The sequence below is a fragment of the Panthera tigris genome, chromosome D1 (genome assembly GCF_018350195.1).
Source record: "Panthera tigris isolate Pti1 chromosome D1, P.tigris_Pti1_mat1.1, whole genome shotgun sequence".
Taxonomy (NCBI): domain Eukaryota; kingdom Metazoa; phylum Chordata; class Mammalia; order Carnivora; family Felidae; genus Panthera; species Panthera tigris.
In genome coordinates this window covers 85,934,241-85,959,417 of record NC_056669.1, presented here as the reverse complement: position 1 = coordinate 85,959,417, position 25,177 = coordinate 85,934,241, and the positions used below count along the sequence as shown (strand labels likewise).

The 25,177-nt window shown below is 41.8% G+C and overlaps 1 long non-coding RNA gene across 9 annotated transcripts in view; it reads right to left on the bottom strand.

Moving 5' to 3' along the window:
* LOC102950983 overlaps window positions 1-25,177 on the bottom strand; it is an 88,310-nt gene that overhangs the window by 21,278 nt on the left and 41,855 nt on the right. For 8 of the 9 annotated variants that reach the window (XR_006208089.1, XR_006208090.1, XR_006208087.1 and 5 more), the window contains one exon: window positions 17,549-17,598. This is a non-coding gene — a long non-coding RNA (uncharacterized LOC102950983). Of the gene's footprint in view, window positions 1-7,710; window positions 8,430-17,548; window positions 17,599-25,177 lie in introns of those variants that run through there. The other variant, XR_006208093.1, reaches the window with a different exon arrangement.

Sequence of the window (25,177 nt, the reverse complement as noted above, 5' to 3'; positions counted from 1 at the left end):
CACGCCCATGGGTGAAGTTTGAGAGTAGCCATTTCAAGAGGGGTACTGTTTTCCAATGGTGTACTTTGGGCTATAGGGGAAATGGGAGTGACTCACACCCACTGGGGTTGGAATTTTGCTTCTCATAGCTTTGGCGACTGTAGGTAAGTACACAAACCTTAACCTGAAAGATTCTCAGTTTGTTCTTCTGTAACATAAGGAGATAATGCCTCAAAGGACTGAGGCACGGATTAAGAGCAATCACATATAGAAAGCACTTAACAGAATATAGACCTTCCTTGACTTCTGATAGCATTATGTCCCGATAAACCCACCCTAAGTCAAGAATATGGTTAAGTTGAAAATGCATTTAATACACCTAACCTATGGAACATCATAGCTTAGCCTAGCTCACCTTAAATGTGCTCAAAACACTTACCTTAGCCTACTGCTGGGGAAAATCATCTAGCACAAAGCCTATTCTATAATGAATTGTTGAATATCATGTAATTTATTAAATACCATACTGAAAGTGAAAAACAGAATGGCTGTGTGGGTACTGAATGGTTGTGAGCGTATCTGTTGTTGACCCCTCATGATTGTGTGGCTGACTGGGAGCTGTGGTTCACTGCCCTGCTCAGCATCACAAGACAGGATCGGATGCACATCGCTAGCCCAGGAAAAGATCCAAATTAAGAATCTGAAGTATAGTATAGTTTCTACTGAATGCATATGGTTTTCCCACCATCGTAAATTTGAGAAATCATAAATCCAACGATCATAGTTGGGGACAGTCTGTACCACAGTAATGATTGGTGTTCTCCCCTCCCCTTCTGTCTCATGCACACACACAGACACACACACATTTTGTGTGTGTGCATCTTATGGTTGTGAATTTTGACAGTCTCTTAAGCAAATGAGAAAAGGAAAATTCTCGCCTCTGTTATCACATCTTTGAGGCATTGAATAAAGTGTTTACCCACTTTCTCCTGGCAACTAAGCGTGTAATCTCTACATTCGAAGGTGAAATTTCTCCCACATGGATATTTCCTTTCTAAAGAGAAGATACGTCATCTTTGGCTAACATTAGGCTTAGAGATTATCTGTTTTGTCTTAAATCTTTCATTATTTGTTCAGATTATGAGGCAAAAATATGGCGTGGGAGTAAGAGCCATAAAGACCTGGGTTGCAAAACTGGCTCTGGCCACTCACAGGTGGCATGGGCTTGGGCAGGTGGCTCATGCTCTCTGAGCCCCATTTTCTCCCACTGCAAAATAATACAATACCACTTCTCAGAGCTGATGTGAGGAGTAAATGAGATTAACATAAGCAAGAGCACTTAACCTGTGCTGTGTAGATCAATAAATTTGTTAAATCCAAATCTCATATCCACCTCCTAAGCAATGAATAGTACGGATATGAGCACATACATCCATGACAAAAGACATCTGCTCTTAGGTCTAGCTCAGTCTTTTATTCCTACAATGATCAATTACCTCTCCCTTTTATGTGCTGTCTTAAAAAATCACAGTGACCCTAATTTATAACCTGGATAAGAAAACTCAAGTGACAAGGGCCCTGATGAATCTCCTGATGCCTTGCAGAGTTGTTTGAATGATTAGGTTGACCTGCAATCTTCCTCCTTTGCCAACCTAGAAAAATTCTGAAATGGCCAAGAGGTCCAGGCAGCTAGTAGCCCAAAGAACTGATGAGTGAAATGGTACACGAGTTCATGGTGGCCGTAAGAAAGTGTCAACAAGCAGAGAACAACTGTCTCTGTAAAGTTTGCTGTGAAAAGGTACATTCATTTCCACTGGGAGTGGTGGCCCTGTTGCTATCATGCCAGAACCAACCTGGGCATAGATAGATTTTGTTTGAGTTGGGAGTGGGGAGAAGTTAGGGTAGGAGAAGGCCCCAGATAATCAGATAAAGTTTGGGAGGATCAGGAGTTTGAAAGTTATACCTTAAACTAGGTTTTGAGATTGTCTAATTTGGTTTTTCATTCTTGTTACTTCTGGAAATCTATTCCTCCCACCCCCATACAAAATAGATACAAGTTCCCAAATGCCATGTTCATAAGATATTAGCTAGAGCATGGGCTTTGAGACCTATTTTTGAGACCGATTTCTACCTGCAGCCTAGATTTCTTCACTCCTGGATGTTGAACAGGCATCTTGAACATGCCCATCTCAGGTAGAGATAATTCCATTTTCACTTACTGGAGCCAAAGACATTGGGGTCCCTCTTGTCTCCTGGTTTTTTGTTTGTTTGTTTTGCCTCGTTTTTCTTCTCATGCCTGCCCAATTTGCTAAGAAATCCTATTGGCTGTACCTTCCAAATATATCCAAGTCAATTTGACCCTTTTTAACTACCCTTGTTGCTATCCCTTGGTCTTAACCTTTACCTCCTACCTGATTATTACAATATCCTCTTCATTGTTCTATCCTTGTCCCTTCAGGCTATTTTCAACACAGCAGGAAGACAAAGCTATTCAGGTGTACAAGTCAAATCATGTCCACACCTGCCAGCTGCAGCCCATCCCCCTAAAAAGAGTCCTTACTAAGGGTTCTGAGACATAGGTGCTCCAGCCCCCTTACTTGCCAGCTTTCCCTCCTGCTCTCCTCCTCATTCACCCCACTTCTGTCACACTGGGCTCCTGGCTGTTCTTCCAATACCATGACAAGCACACACCCGCCTCAAAGCCTCTGCTCTGGCTCTTACCTGTGTCAGGAAGATTCTTGCCCCAGATACACACAAGTGTATCTGGTGGCGTTATTACTTCCTTCCTATCTTTGCTCAGTTGTGACCTTCCCTCACCATCATTTCTGAAACTGCCCTCTCCCCGTCCCAACCTACCCCCTCTCCCATTTTATTTTTTCCTCCTTAATGCTTATTACTGTCTAAAACACTTTATACATTTTTAAATAATTTTGTTAATGTTTATTTATTTTTGAGAGAGAGAGAGAGATGAGCAGGGGAGGGGCAGAGAGAGGGAGACCCAGAATCCAAAGCAGGCTCCAGGCTCTGAATTGTCAGCGCAGAGCCTGACACGGGGCTCGAACTCATGAACCGTGAGATTATGGCCTGAGCCGAAGTCAGACGCTTAACCGACTGAGCCACCAAGGCGCCTCTAAAACACTTCATATTTTACTTACTTACCTGGTTTATCACGTCTCCCCACCAGACTTTAAGTTCCACAAGAGCAGGGATTTTTGCCCATTTTCTTCACTGTAGTATACCTAGTTCCTAGGACAGAGTCTGCCTATACAGCTGCTCCATGAATTAAATGTGGACCTGATCTAGAGCCAGGCTCTCCCACTTCATAGTTGAGTGAGTACAAGCAAGAGGCTTAACCTTTTGGAGTGTGTGAAATACACAGGACTGTGCTGGGCTTGCAGCTGATTTCAATAAATGTTTCTTCCCTTGGCTTTTTTCTAATTCGAGTAATGGCAGAAAGCCTTGAGATGCTAGAAAAGGACAGTCAAGTACAAGGAAATAATTTCTCTTGCTTTATTTCTTTCCTTCTCTTTCATCTTCTTTTTATTCCTTGTCTTCATTGTTCTTACAATAATGCACAAATAACACTGAAATATGTGCATCACATGGAAAGCATGGTGGAGGCCCTGAGCCAGCACTTATAATTGTTAGAATTTCAGAAAGGAACTTGCTTACTTAGACATCAGCCCAGAATACCACTGACGGTGAGGGGGAAGGCCAGGCAGGGATACTGAAATCCAAAGCTGTTATAAAGGTACAGTCTTTTTTTTTTTTTTTTTTTAAGAGAGAGAGAGAGCAGGGGGAGGGGCAGAGAGAAAGAGACAGAGAGAGAGAGAGACTCCCAAGCAGGCTCCAACCTCATCGGAGAGCCTGATTCAGGGCTCAATCCTACAACCCTGGGATCATGACCTGAGCAAAAATCAAGAGTCAGACACTCAACCAACTGAGCCACCCAAGTGCCCCTCAAGGTACAGTCTTTATAGCAAACATGATGGCTTTCTCTGTACTATTCTGGACACAGGGAAGATATTCAGGAGCTGAGCACTTTCCAAAAGATGCATTTATAATTCATGTGATTAAGAGAAGATATGACTGTGAGATACCCTCCCCCCATTCCCTCTATGCCCCCCTCTATTGTGAGTCCTCAATCTACAATGGTGAATATGGGGATATGGGGAAGGAATGATAGACAGCAATCCCTCACATTACACTTGCACATGCCAGGCCCCGTGCTGTACAGGTGACATATATGAACCTGTTCAGTCCTCACAATGACCCTAGAAGGTAGACACTATTATTATGCTCATCTTAAAGATGAGAACATGGAGGCACAGAGAAGTTAGGTAATTTCCCCAAGGTCACACAGCTGGTAAGTGGCAGAGCTGAGATTCACAATTTGGCAGGTGATGGAATAAGAAATAGGACTTAACCAGTCCCAAACAGTCATATTGATCATGTGAATGTATACTTGTCCATCGAACTGTAGATCTGCCTATGTATCTTGATAAGCTGTTGCCCTTGGTCCTCTCGTCTCTCAGCTGGTCTCATCTTGCCTATCCCGTTGATACTATTCCCCACAAATTCACCCTCCATTCTAGACTGGCCGGCTCTTTCTTAATCCCCCAGACCATACTCACACACTCATTCCTCTCCAGCCCTCCTCAACATCCTTCACAGCATGCTCCCCACTCATAGCTGGGGGTCTACGTCCCATTAGGAGTGTCTGCCTTTGGGATGAAGAAGCTTAGGAAGGCTCTCCAGATTTCATTTCTGCCTTTCTCCCCAAGTCCCTGACTTTGGTCTGAGCTCTCTAGTTCCTCCCTTTTGCCTTGCTCCTGCTTCCTGCCTTTGGCCTAGTGCTTCCACTTCAGGATGGTCTTCCTGGCTTCTGGTTTGGGGGCCACCCTGGGTCCTGTCTCTTGGTCAAGCTCTGCTCCATGCTCTGCATCCTGAACAGACCCATGCCTGGCCACCATTGGTCTGGCAGCCTAGGTGGGCAGAAAGTGACCTGAGCAACCTGTCCAAATCCTGGGAGAGTCCTATCAAATCCTCAGGGCTTCAATAAGACTTTCCCTAACAATGCCATCTGGTGTTTTCTTTTTCCGCTTCTCGGTCATCCACATGTTTATTGGCTATACCATCCACTCTGACCCGTGTTTGAACTGTCCGTTAGCATTCTCTACAGTTAGTATTATTCACTGCCTGCTCCCTATCATGTCTCTCCAAGAAGATAGCATGTCCTCTAGACAAAGACTGTTTCATGTACTCCCTTTGTGTGCTAGACAAAGACTGTTCCCTGTCTCCCTTTGTGTGCTAATACTTTCCCACTAATGCTTGCTGACCTGAAAATTTTATGACTAATCCATGAAAAATGGGCAATTGAGAGAAATATCATGTTCTGGAGATACCTGCAGTGTGGTACTTATAAGTCTAGATTTGGGGGCTGGCACGTGCAGCTGACTTTGCCAGTTTATGGGTGGCCTGGCCCTCTTGTCTTACCTCCACTACATCAGTCTTCTCATCTGGAGGGCTGTAGTGAGGGTTGGCCAGGAAGATGTATGAAAAGTTCTTTAGGAAGATGTCTGGCACATAGCAAGTGCTCATTGTGATTTTTCTCATCCCTAACCTTTGAAATTTATATCAAACAGAACAAGAGAACATACTGGAATATGTTCTCTGGTGAACTTGTCTGAGGCTTCCTGGACCCTGAATCTATCCGAATAGAGCATTTTGGATGACCTTATATTAAAGTGGATTGTTGGGTTTTCAATCCTTTGAAACTGTGGAATTAATGTTATTAAACATTCAGGAGGAAAGGTTCTCAGGAGAGCCTGTGAGATTGGATGGAAGGGATAAAGCAAAAGCTTTTGATTATTTCCTGATTGTGACTTTCCACCTGGCCTTCCTTTATTTCTCTCCTCCCTCCCTTCCTCCCAAGTTCTGAAGGCTTGTCATGAAAATGAACAAAAGATCAAGGAAATCACTGAGACTTAGGTTATGTGCATATAGATATTAATAGGTTCTTTCAAGTCTTCAACATTTAAAAATGGAGTTTACTGTTCTTAGTAAAACATTGCTGGTTGATTCCACTTCACTCATCCTATTTTTAGCCTGTACTTTTTTATAATTGCAACATGAGGCAAAAAGTTCCTATTAAAATCTTGAGCATTCATTCAGCCTTTCAGATGTGGGTTCTTAGATCCTTAATTACAATTGCAGTAGCTCTATGTTAACTTTTTGAATAGTGAGTTCAAAGACCATCTCTCACTGTTAATGTTTTTATTTATTTCATTAATTCATAAACATTGGGTTCTTGGTAGGTGTCAGTTATGGAGATAGAAAGACGAATAAGATATGGGCTGTCCCCTCAAGAAGCTTCATCTACTGGACTGTAATTATGTATTGTGATGGACTATTTAGATTTCCAATGATGCATTAGAGTACTACCCTCATTGAAAAATACTGAGGAAGTTTTTATCTGCTAAAAGGAGTATTTGTGTGTGTGTGTGTGTGTGTGTGTGTGTGTGTGTGTGTGTGTTTACTACCCCCAAATAATGTTTTCATACTTTAAACAAATCTTTTTTAAAAAGTTTCCAGTCTAGCTTATAGTTTGGGAAGATATGTCCACTTGGGTTTCCTATAATATTGTCTTACAGTGTTAATAGACTTGGTTTTTAAAATTTCTTAGTCTCTTCCATGTTTTAAAGTGTAAAAGTCATCTTATATCTCTTAAGTGTTCTTTTATAAAACCAACCCTTTTGTTCTCAGGAAATTTTTGTAGAATAGATAAATAAACCTGCAGGAAAATGAAAGACTCTTAAGTCTCTCACAGAATTGAAAAAATTTTTAGCCAGCTGCATTATTTACTATTTTATGAACTTTAATAATGCATAGTTCAGTATTTTTGGTTTGCTTTTCTAGGTGATACATGTTCTTTGCAATTAATGATAATAAAAATTAGTTATTTTTTAAACTTTTTTCTCTGATTTATGTTTCACGTTTTGTTGCATTGTATAGAGCAAGGTCCCTTACCCTCAGCACTATTGACACTTTGGGCTGGAGAATTCTCTGTTGTGGGGGCTTTCCTGGGCCTTGCAGAATATTTAGCAGCATTCCTCCCCTCTACCCACCAGATGCCAATAGCACTCCAGTTCCCAAAGTTGTGATGACAAAATGGTTCCAGATATTGCTAAATATCCCCTGAAAAGGTCTAGAATTTCCAAAACATTGTATAATAGTAACAGTGATAGGGGCATCCCTAAGTTGCTTCTAATTTTACAGGGAATAATGCTTCTGGTGTTTTTTCATTAAATACATCAGTTTAGCATAAATAGTCTTTATGAAGTTAAGGAAGTGAACTTTTACTCTTATCTTAAAATAAATAATTGCAATGAGTACTGATTGGTGATAATGTAGGATAAATTCCTTATGGTCAAAAAGAATTATTACAATTCAGTGGGCCAAGCCTGGGTAGGGAGTGTGTGTGTGTGTGTGTGTGTGTGTGTGTGTGTGTGAAGGAGTTGGGTGGGGAGTGTTATGTAACTCCTGATTCTGGACAGTCGACTCATAGAAGCAGAAAAGAATCTGTGCTAAGAGAACACAGCCAAGGCTTTTGCACAGTGAAGGGAAGGAAACCAAATACCAGATTGTTGCTGTAGCTGAGAAACAGTCCTTAGGTATTCCGAGGAGATGAGTTCTTCAGCCACTCTTTTCACATGATAATTTATAGCTTGGTTTGTTTTTTCTGAGCTCATTTTATTAGGCTTCTGCTTTCAACATTTCAAGTATAATAATGAAGTTGAGAGTCACTGTTATTAGCTTCCAATGGCCTTGAGAAGTCTGCTTCTGTGACTGAGGTGATGATGGCAGACTTGGCAAAAAGCTGGGGGGTCACGTTCAAACCTTCAAAAGCAGACTAGAGTAGGGGCCACAGACAGATGGCACAGGTGAGAGGAAGCATAAATTCTACCCCTAAGCTGTTCAGACTCCACTGGGCCTGAATGGGCCTCCCTCCGTGGGGGGTTCAGAGGCCCCCTGGGCTGGCGGATTTATGTCTGAAAGAGCAGTGCAGTAGAGAGAGATTAAGAATGCTTTCAAAGGGTGCGTGAGGGGGTTGTTCCTCGGTCTTAGCGGTCTGGGACACAGAGCTCTGAGTCTGTGAGGACCTGGGCCCGGGCCAGTGAAGGGAGTAGGGTGGCCTGAGGAATGGAAGGTCACTGGCCAGTTGGGGGTTGTGATAATTATATCCTTGTTTCCTTGAAGGTACCAGCGTCCTTGATTTTCCAGCTTCAAAGAGAGCTGCCTCTGAAATAGGGGGACGTTCACACCTGCTTTGCTGCAGAGATTTCTGCCTTCCTGGCTGCAGACTCAACAAGACAATAACACGTCTGTGGACATTTTCAAGGCCATATTTATATACCAGGCATGGGAAGCTTCTCTTCCACCCTTTCTTCCTAAATGAAAATGAAAAGGTTAGTGTGCCCTGTGAGGATTCAGCAATGAACCTGATTTAATGGTTTTACCTTAAATTCAGATATTTTGTAGGTTAGGAGCTCTAAATCATCATACACACACACACACACACACACACACACACACACCCTTCTCCCCTCTCCTTCCAATTCTTAAACCACCCCAAAGGAGCTATCATAGAACCAGAAGTCTAGTGATTACTAAAGCCAACAGTATACAATACACCTGGAATGTTTGTTTTTTTCTTTTTCTTATCCCACTCATCTCCAGATAAGCTGTGCTGACAATAGTTAAGAAGTATAAGCATAGGGGCACCTGGGTCCCTCAGTCAGTTAAGTGTCTGACTTCAACTCAGGTCACAATCTCGCGGTTTGTGGGTTTGAGCCCTGCATCGGCTTGCTGCTGTCAGCACAGACCCCACTTTGGATCCTCTCTTTCCTCTCCCTCTGCCCCTACCTCACTCTCATGCTATCTCTCAAAAGTAAATAAACTTTAAAAAAAAAAGTATAAGCACAGTTCTGCCTTTCATATTTTCCTTATAGCACATACAATTCCCATGAGACATTTAGAGAGGAGAGAGGTATTTATTTATTTTTGAATGGGACCCTTTTTGTCCACTGGGTGCAATGAATATGATCTAAAAATAGGATTTCTACTGACTAAATGTAGCTTGCTACTCCCTCACCCCAACTTTTCACAGATCATCTGAACTCTCCCATCATTAGATGTGCAAATTTAAAAATATATTTTGGTTAATAAATTCCCTTTGTTAAAGATGAGGTGACTGGTCTCTGACACTTAAAACCCTCAAGAATTAGACCGGAGATTACAAGTAACTCCCCGGATCCTGTGCTCTGATGTTTCTCTTGCTGCCATCAGCTCTGTAGACCAAACGTCCCTTCTCTAGGCAAAGAGACGTTTGACCAGGTGCTGGTCAAAACCTTTCTAAAAAATTAGAAAGAGGGAAATATTGTCTATTTTTCTAGCAAGTTCTTGCTCTGACCTTGATAGTGATAGTGGTTACATATACAAAATATTCCCTAACTCTTTTTAACTTTTTCTCTGAGATTGCACAAATACACACTATTATGTTGATGAATTCCCAATTTAGTGACATATAAATAACTAGAATATTCCTCACTGAAACATATAGTCTGTCCCCAACACCCCTCTCTTTGTCTGTCTTTCCTCCTCCTCCCTCCCTCCCTCCTTCTCTTTCTCTATCTCAATTGTTCTAAGAGAGTCCCTCTTCCTAAGTCATTGTTAATGACTGCGATGACTCCATCCTCCAAAGTCAGCTCCTACCTGTCACCTGGGACCCTGGGATTCTGAGCTCTTGCTTGTGATTTAATAACGAGACCCAATGGGGCAGCCCAGGTGCTGTATCTCATACCCTTACTGATTGCCAAGGGAACATTTAATCTGTTGACTTTATTCAGTTATGCTAGTCTGGCAAACATACCTGGAGCTATAAATTATTTAGATGTTTAATGTATCTGGTGTAGAAGGATCTCTCTTATACCTTAGTTATCTAAAAGCAGAAGATGAAAAACCACTTTGTTTGCAAATCATAAAATCTTTAACAGATTGTGCCTTAAAGAGTAAAACAGACATCCCTGACCTTAAAAGTATAACAGGGGTCCAAACAAGCATTGCTAACACATTATCCCCTAAGATAAAAATTATGGCATAAATGTGTTTAGGTTAGAAGTGAAATGTGAAACAAAGGCCTTCCATTGGATAATAACAGACTAGTCTGAAGTGAACACAAGGGTAGACTGTAAGTGAGGGGTCAGGAAGGGCATGGCAGAGGCCTTTGCCAGAGTGCCCCCTCCCCCATTACAATGCACTTCCCAATGACAGAGGGAGGGAGATATTTAAAATCCTAGGTAATATGATATAACCAAAACCCTATTAGTATACAAAATTACTACCTAATAGTGAAACATGTCATTGCTTTATTTTTTCACCTTGTATTTAGTATATTTTCAGTAAAATAGAAATTCAGTTCCCATTTCATTAAAATAGAAACAAACAACAAAAATAAATGATCTCACAGATCAACTACTGTCACATCACAAGGTAGGAGCCCCTACCTTCCAACTGTTTCATTTACTCTCCTGATGAAAAAGTGTTGATCTGAAGCATAAATAAGCATAATCTATAGCAACACAAAAATATAAACAATAGGGATACCAAAATTATTTGTAAAATTTTTCTTTTACAATTGCTTTGCTTTAAAGTTCCTCTGGAATCAGGTGACATTATTGGGTTTTTATTTGTCATCACCCAAATACTTTAAAATTTTTCGTTTAGCAATGGGAAGCTGTAGGGTTTTATCTATGAGTGCTGGTTCTACAGTCCAGCTGCCTGGACTTGAATTCTTGACTGTTTTATTAGCTGTGTGATGTTGGAGACATTGTTTAACATTTTTGTACCTCAGTTTTCTCATTTGTAAAATAGGGATATTATTCTCATGGAGTTTGTGGTGGTGAAGTACATACCATGACATATAAGGGCTCAATAAATGTTTAATTATTGGTACTAATCATTTCCTATGTGCTTTAGACTCATTTGTGCATTTCCTCATTTCCTTAGAATAAGCAATGCTGTGAAATAGTTATTATTATGTCCATTTTACTAAAAAGGAAATTTACCCCAGGACACAGCGTTTAAATAAGCAGAGCCCCAGTTTGAACTCAGGTCCATAAGTTTCTGTGGCAGGTCTGGATCCCCAGAAGTGGACTCTGAGAAAGAGATATCTGGGGCAGGAAGTTAACTGAAGAGTGCTCAGGGGCGACATCTGTGGGCCACAGGAGAAGCTGCACTATCATGCCCCCGATGTTGCAATAAAGACCTCAGCCCACACTGTGGGAGCTCAGGCTCTGACATGGCTCCTTAAGAGTTGGACCTCACTGGGGCAGAGGGTTCGCCATTAACCAGCCTCTTCATGGAATCTGCAGTCTTTAGATGTAGGTTGGCCCGAAGTGGGGTGGCTTTGGGCAAAGCAGCTCTCTTCATGCAAAGGCTATCTCCTGAGAGGGTCTGAGCTAAAGAACTGTCAGCAGCTTTGTCAACACTCAAAGTAGCTAGGGGGGTAAGCAGCTCAGTCTCGAGGGAGAATCTTGGCAGTGTACCACAGGGTCCACACCTTCCTGCAGCCTAGGAGAGTGTTAAAGGTCATCTCATGGACCATGGCAGTTGTGATCACTTCTTTTGCCCAGACTCTCTCAGACCCCATTCATGTTGAGGAGCCAAGGAAGCACATGAACAGACTGTCTCTATGAACCACAGAAGGTGCATGGTGTTTTGAAACAAGCACAGTAGCTGCTAACCAGCACAAGAACCAAGTAAATCACTGATAGGCACTGGCTGCCATGGTTTATATTCTCTTTATAACTGGCTCTAAGGTTGATCACTTAAAGATGCTTAAGTAGCCCAAATTTTTAAAATCCAATCCCTTTAGCAAGCACTTTTTATGTTGTTTATGTCATAATCCATAGGCTAGAGCCACAGAATTTTAAAATCAGAAGGGGCCTAAGAGATCCACCTCCTTCATCTGGGTTGGGGTGGAGGAGAGTGAGTTTGTCAAGGTCATACAGTAAGTTAATAGTTACACACAATGGGATTGAGACCATAAGCATGAAAACTGATATCTCAAGTAGAGTCTAGCCATTTACCAAATGCAAAGAAATTGTAAAAACAAATTCTTGGCTGAAAACTTGAAAGGATACGTTTGGAATGTTATCTTAATGCACATTACAATCTTGAAGTTTCTTGCCATATCCTAGATAAAGTACTGTGTTTATATTTTATTCATTTCCATGCAAGATGGCTTCTAAAATTAAATGCCAAGAATTCTCACTGACAGTGCTTGGTTCACATTTCTTTGATTATATTTTGCTTCTTTTCTGACAATACAATATTTTATGATTAAAGTATTCCTCTACTCCTAGCACTATAGTTTTTCTCCATATAATTGAAACAATTCCATAAATACCAGATGGTGTTGGAAATGTTTAAAGAACCTATTTCAGATTTGAGAGTAAAGTCTTATCTTTAAAGTTACTTTCAGAGAACACATCAGACACACAGAGCTGTCAGGTTTGAACTGTACCAACAATTTTATGTTAACTTATTATCTAAAGTGCAATTCTCTGGCACATGGATATATTCATAACCACAAAGATTAGTGCCTAGCCAAGAAAGAAAAAGCTTTTAATTTTTCATTACCTCTTCACTATACTACCTGGCTGGAGTTAGACATTTAAAAATCTCACATGATTGTTCAGCCTTTCAGAGATGCTAACCCTTAAATTCCCAGCAGAAAACCTTCTGGACAATATCTGAAGAATAGTGGTAGTTTAATATTAGAGTTCAGAGCACAGACTCAAGATCCATATTGCATTGAGTCAAAATCCAGCTTCACCAGCTGTATGACTATGAGTAAGTTATTGAACCTCTGTAAGATGGGAATAGTACTAGCACTTGGGTCTTGTGGTTGTTGTAAGGATTAAATGAGATAATACATGTGAATGCTTAGAACAAAATAGTGTTCAGTAGCTGCCATATCACTAGAATTTCCCTTTTATTTTTATTTATTTATTTATTTTTTAAATGTTTTTATTTAGTTTTGAGACAGAGAGAGACAGAGCATGAGCAGGGGAGGGGCAGAGAGAGAGGGAGACACAGAATCCAAAGCAGGCTCCAGGCTCTGAGCTGTCAGCACAGAGCCTGATGCAGGGCTCGAACTCACGGACCGTGAGATCATGACCTGAGCTGAAGTCGGAGCCACCCAGGTGCCCCTAGAATTTCCCTTTTAAACTACAGAGGATTGTACTTTTACAAAGACAGTTAAAGATGCAAACTTAGAGTTGCAGATGAAAATGTAAAGATCACTTAAGTGATCATGTTGAATTTTTTTTAAGTTTATTTATTTTTGAGAGAGAGAGAAAGAGAGAGAGTGCTCAGGGGAGGGGCAGAGATAGCCGGGGAGGGGTGGGGGGCAGAGGATCCAAAGCGGGCTACACGCTGACAGCAGTGAGCCCGATGAGGGGCTCAAACCCACGAACCATGAGATCATGACCTGAGCCGATGCTCAACTGACTGACCCACCCAAGCACCCCGATGATGTTAAATTTTTCATTCTTACAATGTAGCTCTTGGGCAAAATAGAATCATAAGTCTAGATAGACCATAAATTTAGATTCTAAAATTTTTTTTTTTAACATTTATTTTTGAGACAGAGAGAGACAGAGCATGAACAGGGGAGGAGCAGAGAGAGAGGGAGACACAGAATCTGAAACAGGCTCCAGGCTCTGAGCTGTCAACTCAGAGCCCGACGCGGGGCTCGAACTCACAGACCGTGAGATCATGACCTGAGCTGAAGTCGGACGCTTAACCGACCAAGCCACCCAGGTGCCCCTAGATTCTAAACATTCATTCCACAACCTGATACACATAATAAATGAGATGGTAAATGCTCAATTTTTAACAAGAAGAAATTTGACTCTGGAAGTCAAAGAACAATGTTCCAATTGCTCTAGGAAATCATTCTCCACTGGTAGCAAAATGAAAGCATGCCAATCTACTCACCATTATATGCACAGTATTTTGCACACTGCCACTCAGGAGGAATTTAATATGTGTAGAATGACTGACTGATTGACTGGAAGACACAATGCCCTTTAATTCATGGAACTTGAGAGTTTGAAGGGGCTGCCTGCTTATGATGTGTCACAAATAAGGAGCCAGGGGACACATGACTTAAAACTAATTATGTGGTGGGCACCTGGGTGGCTTAGTCGGTTGATCATCTAACTCTGGCTCAAGTCATGATCTCATGATTTGTGAGTCTGAGCCCCACATTGGGCTTGCTGCTGTCAACACAGAGCCCCCTTCAGACCCTCTGTTCCCCTCTCACTGTCCCTTCCCCACTTGAGCTCTCAAAAATAAATAAAATATTTTTTAAAAACCTAATTAGGTGGTTAGTTGTTAATAGAGCTAGGATCCAAAATGTTGACTCTCTGGCTTGGACACTCAAATAAGTCATTGTCTTCTGTAGTAAATGTGTTCTTTTTTTTTTTTTTTTAACGTTTTATTTATTTTTGAGACAGAGAGAGACAGAGCATGAACGGGGGAGGGGCAGAGAGAGAGGGAGACACAGGATCGGAAGCAGGCTCCAGGCTCTGAGCCATCAGCCCAGAGCCTGACGCGGGGCTCAAACTCACGGCCTGCGAGATCGTGACCTGAGCTGAAGTCGGACGCCTAACCGACTGAGCCACCCAGGCACCCCATAAATGTATTCTTAAAAACACCAGTCTCTCACAATATTCATGGAGTAAAGAGTAGAAGAAGTTGTTCTATAATCAAATGATTTGAGGAACTGGTGAGTAAAACAAATTAAACCATGGATCTCCAGGAGGGAGATATGGTCCTCTATGCAGCATTTTTGAAGAGGGTTTGGCCATACCACCCCCGTGGAAGGGAACACCTTTGTAAACTGGTAGTTTATGAAACACTGGAAAAGACTGACCAGTAGGCCTCAACAAATACTTATTAAACACCTATTACATGAATGTATTATGATAGGAACTATGCAAAAAGTTACGGTGAGTTAGACACCAAAGTGTTCCAGGGGCCTTTAACGAGAGAGGGTAAGAGCAGTGGTGGGGGCGGTGGGGGGAGCTCTTAAGAAAAGGCACGTATAATCTCCATCTGTGAATTTGATAAGCATCATGAGAAAGGATCAAATAAAATGCTACTAAAATTCAAAAGAGGGGAATTAGGCCAGAGCTCCATGGAAGAAATAACATTTGAAAGGCAGCTGCTGTGCTCACTGCTATACCACCAATGCAACAAATAACATTTGAGAAGAATCTTAAAGGATGGGTATGAGGTGAGTTCTTTTAGTAAAGTTCTGCTAGATTTTGTTCATCTGAAATTGTCTTCATTTTATTCACATTCATGAACCTTAGCTTTTCTGGATATACAGTGGACAGTTATTTCCGTTCAACACTTTGAATATATTATTCCACTGTCTCCTTGCATTTACTGCTGTTATTGGTATGTCCACTAACAGTCTGGGTCAGTCCTTTGTAGGTGATTGTTTCTTTTCTCCCAAGCTGCTTTGGAGATTTTCTCATTGTCTTTGGTGTTCTCCAAACATGTTTAAGACATAAACTTCTTCTTAATTTATCATGCTAGGGATATGCTATTTCCTATATCTGTGGATTTAGGTCTTTTCATCAGTTCTGAAAAATTCTCAACTACTATTACTTCACATATTAGGCCTTCCATTTTTTCTATCCTCTTCTTCCAAAACTCCAATTAAATATGTATTAGACATTCCCATTTTATCTTCCATAACCTTTTATCTTCCATAACCTTCCCGTTCATACTTTCCATTCCCTTCTTTCCCATGCCACCTTCTGGATATTTTCTGCAGACAGTTCTTCAATTCACTAATTACCTCTTCAGACATTTAACATGTTCATCAAATGTTTACTTTCAACCATTTTATTTTCATTTCTACGGGTTCTTTTATTCTTCTTCAAATCTACCTGGTCATCCCTGAGGGTCCTTTGTTGCTTGCTTATCTTTGGTATTCCCCTCCCCCCACCCCTTATTTCTTTAAATTCTTCGTATGCTCCAATTCTACGTTAGAAAGGCAGCAAAACGTAGTGGTGAAGACTGCAGACTCTAGAATCAAACTACCTAAATCCAAATCGTAGCATTACCACTTAAGAAATGTTGACCTGGGACAATTTACTTAATCTCTCTGTGCCTCAGCTTTTTCATTTATAAAATGGGGGTGACTAGGGTGCCTGGGTGGCTCAGTTCCTTAAGCACCTGACTTTGGCTCAGGTGATGATCTCACAGCTCGGGAGTTTGAGCCCCATATAGGGCCCTCTGCTGTCAGCACAGAGCCCATTTCGCATCCTCTGTCACCCTCTCTCTCTGCCCCTCCCCTGTGCTCTCTTTGTGTCTCTCTCAAAAATAAATACATAAATAAATAAATAAATAAATAAATCTAACAAAATAAGTATTATTCTTTAAAAAAATAAAGTAAAATGGGGATGATAATAGTAATACTTGCTTCATAGAACTGTTATGACAAGTAAATAAGTTAAAATTAAAAACATTTTTGCAGTGGTGCTTAACACTTAAATCATTGCTTTGGCCATTTTTGTAAATTAAAAAATATATCCTATATCTGAGAATTCCAGTAGTTGAAGTTCTTGGGGTCAGACTGGATGTTTGTTTTTCTGCCAACTCTCTCTCTCTCAGTGGACTACCTCCTTCTGGGCTTGGTGATCTCAGATTTGAACTCAAACATGGATCTTAATGGCCTTCCTATTGTGAGCATTTGTTTCTGCTTTTTTGGGGGGGGTAGTGGGAAAATACCAACCTGAGACCTTCTGCCCCTTTTGGGGTGTCCTGGCCTAATGCAGAAGTCTCAGATTCTTGGCTTCCCCATCTTGTGATGCTTTAGAGCTTCTAACACTGCTACTAATTTGCACTGGCTCTCAGAACAACCCAAATTTCTTATTTTCCTAGCACTCTGACTCCGAGTTCTGGTTTCAAAGCATTTTTTGGGAGAAGAGCTGTCCTTAGACAATTCCCTCACTACCGACATGCCCAGCAATGTATTTAAAAAATGATTCAATTCTGGGGTGCTTGGGTGGCTCGGGCAGTTGAGTGATCACCTTCAACTCAGGTCATGATCTCACAGTTCGTGGGTTTGAGCCCCATGTCGGGCTCTGTGCTGACAGCTCAGGGCCTGGACCCTGCTTCAGATTCTGTGTCTCCCTCTCTCTCTGCCCCTCCCCCGCTCGCACTCTGTCCCTTTCTCTCAAAAATAAATAGACATTAAAAAAAATGATTCAGTTCTTTTGTGGTTATAAGGCCTTCAGAGTACCTGGTTATCTACAATGCCTGAAGCTACCTCCTGCTTTGTATCAGCCAGAATTGGCTAGCTTATGCTGCAGCAATAAACAACCCCCAAACATCAGTGGCTTAGAAGAACAAAAGTTTCTTTCCCACTTATGCTACACATCCATCTTAGGTCAGCAGAGCCTCTGCTCCATGTCATACTTACTCAGGGACTCAGGCTAATGGAGTTTTGACCATCTGGCACATTGTCAGAACCTGTAACAGGGGAAAATAAATATGATGAGTCATACTGTGGCTGTTCAGGGCTTCCATCTAGAAGTTACACACAGTATTCCCATCACACTTACTTGACCAAAGCAAGTCACGCTTGCTTGCAGCAAGCGCTGCAAAACACCCCTCCCTTTTTAATGCTGGATACACATGTGAAAATCACAAGATTATCCTTATAAGAGAGTGAAGCACAAAGGACCACACATAACTCCAAGGAAGTGCTTAGGAAGGAGAATGGGAACTATCAGTGACCATCACTAACAATTACTACATGCTTCTTTTTTCCACCTGAAATTATAAATATTATTATTTTCTTATACATACTTGGTAAGTATCTTTAAAATTTTTATTATGAAAATCTCAAATGCAAGAAAAATGTAAAAAATAGTAGCATATAGGGGTACCAGAGTGGTTTAGTCAATTAAGTGTAGACTCTTGATTTCAGCTCATGAGATCAAGCCCCACATCAGGCTCCACACTGACAGTGCATGGAGCCTGCTTTTGATTCTCTCTCTGTCCGTCTCCCATTCATGCTTGCTTTCTCTCAAAATAAATAAATAAACTGGGGTGCTGGGTGTCTCAGTCGGTTGAGTGTCCAACTTCAGCTCAGGTCATGATCTCACAGCTCATGGGTTTGAGCTCCACTTCAGGCTCTGTGCTGACAGCTCAGAGCCTGGAGCCTGCTTCAGATTCTGTATCTCCCTCTCTCTCTGCCTCCCCCCCCCCCCCCACATGCTCTCTCTCTCTCAAAAATAAACATCAAAAAAATTAAAAATAAATAAATAAACTTAAAAAAGAAAACAATAATAAACCCCATAACTACAATTTTAAATGTCTAAATAATAGTCTAGATGGGGAGGATTCAAATACATTTTATCATGAAATATTTCAAACATACTAAATTTAAAATGTTGAGGGCTTTTTATATTAAAAAGTAATATATGCTTCTCATTAAAAAATTTTTTGATATAAAAAAGATGAAGAAGGGTGCCTGGGTGGTTCAGTCAGTTGAGCGTCCGACTTCGGCTCAGGTCATGATCTCACAGCTTGTGAGTTCAAGCCCCACATCGGGCTCTGTGCGGAAAGCTCAGAGCCTAGACCTTGCTTCGGATTCTCTGTCTCTCTCTCTCTCTGCTCCTAACCCACTCGCATTCTGTCTCTGTCTCTCTCAAAAATAAATACACATTAAAAAATTTTTTTTAAAAGATAAAGAAGAATGACCAGAATTTTAATAGATGTACATCCCAAATGGAAAAGAAAGTACCAAAAGTGTGGGTATTAGAGTATAGTGAATATTTGCAGAGAAGCAGTTAGCTTAGTTAAATGATAACCCCTTCTGTTAAATAGAGGGAGTTGAAAGCCACTGGAAACAACATAAATTCAATCCAGCCTTTATTGGGCACCTACTAGGTAAAGGCACTGGGATATAAAAAGGAATAAAATGCAGTCGTCACCATCTAGTAATATGATTGAAAACATAACTAGGAAGGTTAATCTAGACCATCATAGGAGTGACCAGACACCAATGTGAAGAAACCAACTTCGAAGTTACTGCAATAGTCCAGGTAAAACCTCAGGAGATCCAGGATGAGGAGGCTGATGGAGGAGGAGATGGAAAGGAATACATTGAGAGATCTTATGGAGATCACATCTGTAGAATATTCTAATTACCTAGATATGGGAAGCAAGGAAAGGAAAGACCCAGAGATCATTTGAAGATTGTAAACACAAAGGACAGGGAGAAAAACCCCATTAATAGAACTAGAAACACCAGGAAGAGGTGTTTTGGTAGTATACATATTGAATTTGAGATTCCATGAGTATATCCTGGTGGAAGTTGGATTTATGAAAACAGAACTCAGGGAGAAATTGGAAATCAGAGTCCATGGCTTATACCATTTGCAGAAGATGAAATTGCCAAGGAAGAGCACTGCAAAACACCCCTCCCTTTTTAATGCTGGATAAACATATGAAAATCACAAGATTATCCTTATAAGAGAGTGAAACACAAAACTATTCTTCCATCCAAAAATCTTGTCCTGTCACAATGAATGAAATTCCATCCTTATGGATCCATTCTTCTGTGTCTTGGGAGCCTTTTAGTTTTCAGTGTCCCCAGTTACAATGTCGATATCCCCAAATGATCCTTAGGAGTTGATCAGAAAATACTTTACCCAGCATGGGTTTATCATGGACTTTCTCAGCTGACAGTGGGCATTAGTTTGAAGTGCTGCGGAGGTTGATCTCCTACTCAGGAGATCAGGAAGAGGCAGCAGGAATCTGAATGGAAAGTGATCTGGTATTAGACCAAACCACTGAGTCCTTCAAGAGTCTTTCGAGACCCAGCTGTGGGACACATGCATGTGCACACACAGTCACACACACACACACACACACACACACACACACACACACACACACATGTTGTTGGCCAAATGTACATAGTGAGAATGTGGTATAACGTTCAGCATGGACAAGTCAGCACTGTAGCTTGGTTTGACAGTTGGGATGTTTATATGTCAGGTTGGTTGCCTGAAATATTACATTGGTTCCCTTTCCCTTCATTCAAACTGACTTCCAGGCTTTGCAATGCTTTGCCTGGAAAATTTGAGCCGAGCTCAAAATTGGATGCAGCCTCTTCGGGTAAAATGCACCTTGGTACTAAGCAGGAGAGCCATAGAACACAAAAAATGGTTAAAATGGTAAATTTTGTTCTGAGTATTCTGATACATGTGTATTATAACAAGAAATAAATGTAACATTTATTATCTTAAAAAAAATGTTTGTGCCTTGAAGCACCATGAAGGGTGGTCTGGAGAGGGAGGGCTCAGGGAGGATGCCTTTGAGAAGTGATGAGTCTAGGAGAAGAGGTCCCCTTCAGGAAAAAGTGCAGAATCATCTAAGATGGGTGTCTTCTCCCTGCTTCCTGGCAGTGTCTAGATAGGCAGCATCCAGTGGGGAGAGGCTACATGAGCAAGGCCCAATCCCAGCATAGCCAATGAGTGCCTCCTGGGCCCCAGGTGAGGAACAGAGTACTACTCAGCCTGGAACAGAGAGGGCAAGGATTTAATCTCTTTTGTACATCACTACTTATCAGCCCCAAGTCAGGCTTGGCACATGGTATGTGTTCAATAAATATTTGTTTAACAAATGAATAATAATGATAAGGCCGAGCCCTGGTGTTGCATAAGACCCCTGGACTTCTGTACAAGCCCATGGATTGGAAAGAGGCAGGTGGATAGTTACCTTTTTCACGAGTCTGGCAGGATGGGGACTTGGAGTCAGAATTAGGTGGATTTAAGGAAAATAATAGTGACATATTGCACATCTGATAGGCAATGTTTATTTATTATTTATTTATTTTTAATATAATTTATTGTCAAGTTGGCTATCATACAGTGTGTACAGCGTGCTCTTGGTTTTGGGGGTAGATTCCCATGATTCACCGCTTACATACAGCACCTGGTGCTCATCATAACAAGTCTGATAGGCAAATTTAAAAAATACTATTTCCCAGGGGTGCCTGGGTGGCTCAGTCAGTCGTGTCTGACTTCAGCTCAAGTCATGATCTTGTGGTTCATGGGTTTGAGCCCTGCATTGGGTTCTCTGCTATCAGCACAAAACCCGCTTCGGATCCTCTGTCTGTCCCCTTCTCTTTCTGCCTCTCCCCTGCTTGTGCTCTTTCTCTCTCTCTCAAAAACAAATAAATATTAAAAAAAAAAAAGCTATTTCCCTGCATCCTTTGCCATATGTTATGTAACATATTTTATTTGCAAATAAATTATGCTTTCAATTACATAAATGGTAGATGTTCATTTACCAGTGGATAAAGAATTTTCAACACTAGCATAAACAGTGTAAGAGCTGTAATTCTCAGAGTGGAGGTACAAAAGCTTTTTCCACTTGGGATCTCTAGAGAATCAGACATCCTGCCCATGGACAGCCATGGGTATGAGTCAAGTCTAGGATAAACCAGTAGGGCCTCCACCTGTCTCCCCTAGGCCTTGAGGTCAGGGGCTGCAGTGGAGAGGGTTGGAGGGTAAATGCAGGAGACCTGGGTCCCACTCCTAGCCCTGTCAGCACATGGTCTCGGGTAAGCCCTTTAACCTCTTCTGCCAAACAAGTGTCAGGTTTGATGGTCCCCAACATAGAGCTGGGGTTCAGCCTGCACACACTTTGTCCAACCATCCCGATGTCTATGGAACTGTGTCTTCTGACTGGTTTAGCATCTACAATATGGTGGTTAAATATTTTCAATGTCATCTTCACTGTCAGGTCTCTTCCATGTGAAGACAGTCTCTTACAGGTCTGCAGAAGACAGGTAATTTGGCTTTCCAGAAGCAGGAGAGACATAGACACTCATCCAAAGCATCAACTTATCTGATTATAGGGGCGCCTGGGTGGCTCAGTTGGTTAAGTGTCCAACTTCGGCTTAGGTCACAATTTCACAGTTTATGGGTTTGAGCCTCACGTCAGGCTCCGTGCTGACAGCTCAGAGCCTGGAGCCTGCTTCAGATTCTGTCTCCCTCTCTTTCTGCCCCTCCCCAACTCACATTCTGTCTCTATCAAACATAAATAAACATAAAAAATTTTTAAGAAAGCATCAACTTATCTGATTATAAATATTACTCCTGATGACTCCAGGAACAGTTACCATGAACCATATAAAACTAACTGCTTATCACTGGCTCTGTGCTCCAATTTTCCATTTTCCACCATCCTCTAATACTTTTCTCCCTCTACTGTAAAGTGATATGTTCCCTGATTTCAAAACTTCAACCTTCCCCGTTGATGTGGAAAATAAAAGAAGGCTTAAACTCAGAGCATCTGGGGTTGTCCCATGAAGCCTCATCATTCCTCTCAGGAAGAAAACAAAACACAAAGAGAAGCTGCTAAGGTAAGACACTGTCTAGCAGCCAGGGAGCAGTCTGTGTTCTCATTGCTCCATACCTTGCCCTCTACCCAGGACATCCTCTCTAAACCCTTTCTCCTGATGACCTTCAACCCATCCTTCAATGCCCCAACCCATAATTATTTTACTTCCATAACACTTGTTACTCCTCCCCCCCCCCACTGTTATAGAACTTACCATTTGGTGATATAAGTATTATTTATAAGTCTACTTCCCAACTAGAACTCTTTAAGGACAGAGATTGGGTTTTGTTCTCTGTGTCCCATTGTCCAGCACAACACGTGGCATGGATAAGTCAATGTGCAAGAAATGTCATTCATGTCCTAAATAACACTAAGCTCACTGCCTCCCCACCTACCCCATAGCTAGGCGAACCAGGAACACATGTGTCGCCCTTGATCTGGACAAGTCAGATTTGCTTACAAAATTTTGAACTAAAGAGTATAAGAGGGGTGCCTGGGTGGCTCAGTTAGCTAAGCATCTGACTTTTCTTTTAAGTTTATTTATTATTTTGAGAAAGGGAGAGAGTGGGGGAGGGGCAGAGAGAGAGGGAGAGAGAGAATCTCCAGCAGGCTCCATACTGTCAGTGCAGAGCCTGACGAGGGGCTAGATTCCAAGAACTGAGATACCATGACCTAAGCCAAAATCAAGAGTTGGACCCGCAACTGACTGAGCTCCCCAGACACCCCTAAGTGTCCAACTCTTGATCGCAGTTCAGGTCTTGCCCTCAAGGTAATTAATCAAGTCCTGTGTTTGGCTCCATGCTGGGCATGAAGCTTGCTTTAAAAAAACAAACAACAACAACAACAACAACAACAACAAAATAAGAGTTAGGGCTAGGAGTCAGAAAGTTTGGCACTGGAAGGTCTCATAAAACTCTGACCTCCAAAATTCAACCTTGACACAAAAACTTTGGTGCAGGAAGTTTATCTGGGAGGTTATTCAAGGAAGTACAAATGAGGGTGGGGAAAGTGAGGCAGAGAAGGGAGAAAAGCCCATATAAGGTGTATTAACAAGCAGGTTGTGACCATGGGAAATTGTGGTTTAATCCTGCTTGAGATGCCCTGAGAAACTGTGAGGGACACACCTCAGAACTGCTCCACTGGAGAACCAGAAGGCTGGGGCATTTCTGCAGTGACTCCTGATGTCTACTGTTTGGGGTTGCACATTCCTGCAGCCCAGCAAGCTTCCTGGTACAAGAAAACAACTCTTTGAGGAGCATAGAGATGTGGATGCTTGAGGCAGGGAGCTGCCAGTCCATGAAAGATGGTCTACCACTACTGCCCGTGAACAGGGCCAGGATGGGCCAGAGAACCTGGGCAGTACATCAACAACACCTGCTACAGTCACCCAAAGCCAAACCAAGCGTAAGTGATGGAGCAGTGGGAGCCGAGAGCCTTACAGAGGGGCTGATCCCCAGAGAGGAGAATGGTAGGGAAGCTGGCAGAGAAGGAGGAGAAGCAGAGAGCACAGACAGCACAGTCACAGACACAGAGCAGAGGTCTGGCCGTCACCCTTTCTATTTAGCAGCAGCCTGAAGAGGCCCACGTGGCACAGTCCCCATAGAGATATGACACAGGCTTTGCAGCTGGCCATTAGTCTTCCATCATCCTCTCTTCCATAATTTCTCCCCGCTCTTATTCGTGTATTTGTTGGTCCATCCTTCCGAGCTTCACTGACCTGTCATGAGTCAAAGGACTCCTATCTATATCCCTATTTATCTGCTGAGCTAAACTCTCTGCTTCTTTATCCAATGACTTGGGGGTCTACAGCCTCTGGAAAACCTGTATTCTAACATCTAACACAACACTCTCCTTTTTATTCCTTTGCAGTAGGTCCCGTATTATTACCTAGACCCTTTGGGTCAGCCATCCTGGGTCAAATTTGTTTGCCAGAATACAAAAGTGATGGCACAAAGGGAGGCCAGGGCAGAAAAAACAGTATACATCACAGGACACATCTAACTCTGGTAGTGTAGTAAAGAGTTCAGCTTATTGGCTGGAAGCAGCCACAGTGCTAATTAATACTCACTGGCTGAGAAAAGTCAGAATGGTTTCTTTACTCTAGATCTCATTGGCTGAGAGCATCTGATGACACTCAGAGACTGGGGAGAAACTGTATATACACTCACCATGTTTTTTTTTAAAAAAAGTTTTATTATTTAAGTAATCTCTGCACCCAATGTGGGGCTTGATCTCATGACCCTGAGATCAAGAGTTACATGTTTTACTGACTGAGCCAGTCAGGTGCCCCTACACTCACATTTTTATTTTGGAAAATATCTCAGATAAAAATAGTGCAATAATTATTTGATATTGAGGAGGATAATCCTAAATATTAAAAGTATTCCCTGAAATACAAATCAAAACCACACTCAGATATCACCTCACGCCAGTCAGAGTGGCCAAAATGAACAAATCAGGAGACTATAGATGCTGGAGAGGATGTGGAGAAACGGGAACCCTCTTGCACTGTTGGTGGGAATGCAAATTGGTGCAGCCGCTCTGGAAAGCAGTGTGGAGGTTCCTCAGAAAATTAAAAATAGACCTACCCTATGACCCAGCAATAGCACTGCTAGGAATTTATCCAAGGGATACAGGAGTACTGATGCATAGGGGCACTTGTACCCCAATGTTTATAGCAGCACTCTCA